Below are 3,544 nucleotides of genomic sequence, written 5' to 3'. Positions count from 1 at the left end.
CTCTGTAGATCAAGCTGGCCTTGAACTCAGAAATCCACCTGTCTCTGACTCCCAAGTGCTGGGATTAAAGGTATGCACCACCACTGCCCAGCTAGTTTCATTCCTTCTTAGAATAGGGAACAAAGTACTCATGAGAGGTAGAGGTTAGTAGGGATTTGGGTAGGTGGAAGAGTGGGGTGGGACAAAAAAGAAGTGGCAGGATCAGGTATAGGAAGAGACAGGGTCGGGAATTTGAACAGGTGTGTGTAGCAATGGGGGATGGAGAACTGAGGGTAGCTACCAGAAAGTCCTAGATGCCACTAAGGCAAAAGGATCATAGGACCCAATAGGGATAAGATTAGCTGAAATGCTCAACAAAGGGGAGGAAGACCATATCCAGAGGTTAGGCAAGACCAACGATTGTGGAATGGGGCCACCCACTCATCTCCAAATTTTTAACCCAAAATGGCTCCTGTCTAAAGGAAATATGAGGACAAAGTGTGGAGCAGAAACTGATGGAAAGGCCATCCAGAGATTGTCCCGCTTGGGGATCCATCCCATATACACACACCAAACCCAGACACTATTGTGGATGCCAAGAAGTGTATGCTAACAGGAGCCTGATATAGCTGTCTCCTGAGAGCCTCTGCCAGAGACTGACAAATACAGATATGGATGCTCGTAGCCATCCATTGGACGGAGCACTTGGTCCCCAATAGAAGAGTTAGAGAAAGGACTGAAGGAGCTGATGGGGTTTTCATCCCCATAGAAAGAACAACAATATTAACCAACCAGACCCCTCGAGAGGTCCCAGGGACTAAACCACCAACCAAAGTATAAACATGGAGGGACCCATGGCTCCAGCTGCAAAAGTAGCAGAGAATGTCATTGTCTGGCATCAATGAGAGAGGAGGCCCTTTGTCCTGTGAAGGCTTGATTCCCCAGTATAGAGGAATGTCAGGGCAGAGAGATGGGAGTGGATGGGTGGGTGGGGTCACACCTTCATAGAAGCAGTGGGAGGATGATGGGATAGGAGGTTATGGAAGTGAAATCAGGAAAGGGGATAACATTTGACATATAAATACATAAAATATCCAATAAAAAGTAAATAAAAACAAAAACAACAACAACAAAAAGAATAAAGCCAATGATATACAGATTTACTCAGTACATTTGAAAGGACGACACACTTTCTAACTCATATAATCCCAGTCTTACCAAATATTAAAGACAGACTGACAGTTCTGCAAAAATAAAAACAATAACCAACAAAAGCAGAATAATATTCCTCATGAACATAACTATTAAATTTTTAAGGAAATATAATTTAAAAACTATTAAAATTAAACCATAATATGAACAAATGAAGTATATCTCAAGAATTTGATATTAATTTAATATTTTAAATAAAAATCAGACCACCAAATTAACAAGCTAATGAATTAAAGATATATAAATATACACTGTAAAAGACATTTGAGAAAATATAATGCACCTTCTTTGATGATTTTTTAAAGAATTATTTATTTTATGTGTGTGTGTGTGTGAATATTTTTTCTTGAATGTACGTCTGTTAACTGCTCACATGCCTCACACCCAAGGAGCTCAGATACTTTGGAACTTGAGTTATGGATATTTGTGAAGCAATATATGGCTGTTAGGGAGGGAAATGTGGTCCTCTACAAGCACAGTGAGTGCTCTTAACTGAGCTATCTCATCAGCTTCTACAAAGCAAATTCTTATAATGAGAGTAGAATGTACTGAGAAAGGGCCTTCCACCTTAAAGGGGCATCTAGGAAACTCAGTAGCTTCAAATCACACTTAATTGTGAAATGCATCCTTTCTTATATCTATCACGAAAAGCATATGTCTTGTTTTACTACATATATTTAAATAGCCATAAAAAACATAATAATACACTTGAATAATGCAGTGCAATCTACTAAAAACTATTATGGGGAGTTAGTGAATTTCACAAGCTTGAAGAATACAATATCAATCAATAAATATATATGTATGTATATATATATATTTATATACCACTAATGTTGGAATGTGGAATTTAAAATGATATTATATATAATAGAGCATTATGTCAAATATTCAGGAATAAAACTGACAAAAATGTGTGTAAGACATGAAAATATACAAAATATTACTGAAATTAATGACCTAAGCAAAATATATAGGTTGTTAAATGTAGAATTTCATTTTTATTAGTATTTCAATTTTCCATTGGTTTAATGATTTGATGGGATGCATGTAATAAATTAAAATCTATATAGTCTGTGCATAGGAACTGACAAATCCTGAAATCCATGCAGTCACACAAATAACATGTAGTAGACAACACAGCTTAAAAGAAGATTGGAAAGCAAAGAGTACTGCATTTTAAGAGTTGTTTTAAAGCTCGGATAGTTATGAGAGTATTGTTTTAGTATGAAGATAAACAACTAGATCAGTGGAATAAAAGAGTCAATTGAAGTGTAGATACACCCATATACAAGTAGTTCATTAAACACAAAAAAATCACAACAGTAATCTAGTGAAGAGAAGTGTGCTTTCTTTTGCAGAGAGTGCAAGAATAAGGTATGTTATGTAATAACTTCCATCCATGTCTAATGCCACAGTCAAAAACTTATTTCTGGTGATCCACAAACATTAATGGAAAACCTAAAAGCATATGAGTTCTAGAAGAAAACATTGGCTAAGGTAAATGTGATACTTTGTTAAGCAAAGATTTCTAAATTATGACAACTATATAATTAAACTAGAAATAATAGGAAGAACTTCATTAAAGTTAAATTCTGCTTTTAAAATGACACTGTTAGTGCTCCCTTCAGCAGCACACAAACTAAAATTGGAATGATACAGAGAAGATTAGCATGGTCCTTGCACAAGGATGACACACAAATTCATGAAGCATTCAATATTTTTATTCAGCTGGAATGACAAAAAAACCTAAGATAGCAAAAAATATTCTTAACAATAAAAGAACCTCTGGGGGAATCACCATGCATGACCTCAAGCTGTACTACAGAGCAATTGTTAAAAAAAAAAAAATGCTGTGCATGGTACTAGTAGAGTGACAGACAGGGAGATAAATGGACAGGGAGATAAATGGACAGGGAGATAAATGGACCAGAATTGAAGATCCAGAAATGAACCAACACACCTTTGGTCATTTGATCTTTGACTAAGAAACTAAAACCATCCAGTGTGGAAAAAAAAACAAAAACAAAATAAAACAGCATTTTCAACAAATGGTGCTGGCTTATCTGGCAGTTATCATGCAGAAGAATGCAAACTGGTACATTCTTAACTCCTTGTACTAAGGTCAAGTCTAAGTGGATCAAGGAATTCCACATAAAACCAGAGACACTAAAACTTTTAGAGGAGAAAGTGTGGAAAAGCCTCAAAGATATGGACACAGGGGAAAAATTCCTGAAGAGAACAGCAATGGCTTGTGATGTAAGATTGAGAATCGTCAAATGGAACCTTATAATATTGCAAATTTCTGTAAGGCAAAAGACACTGTCAATAAGACAAAAAGGCCACCAACAGA

At 36.1% G+C, this 3,544-nt stretch overlaps 1 non-coding gene across 1 annotated transcript; it reads left to right on the top strand.

Moving 5' to 3' along the window:
• The first annotated feature begins 2,809 nt into the window (after positions 1 to 2,809).
• Positions 2,810 to 2,916, top strand: Gm25207. The gene has a single exon (XR_003953248.1). It is a non-coding gene; the product is annotated as a U6 spliceosomal RNA (small nuclear RNA).
• Positions 2,917 to 3,544: the final 628 nt, after the last annotated feature.

The sequence above is a fragment of the Mus musculus genome, chromosome X (genome assembly GCF_000001635.26).
Source record: "Mus musculus strain C57BL/6J chromosome X, GRCm38.p6 C57BL/6J".
In the NCBI taxonomy this organism is placed as follows: Eukaryota; Metazoa; Chordata; class Mammalia; order Rodentia; family Muridae; genus Mus; species Mus musculus.
The sequence above is the reverse complement of the archived record's forward strand: the minus strand, read 5'-3'. Positions and strand labels throughout refer to the sequence as shown.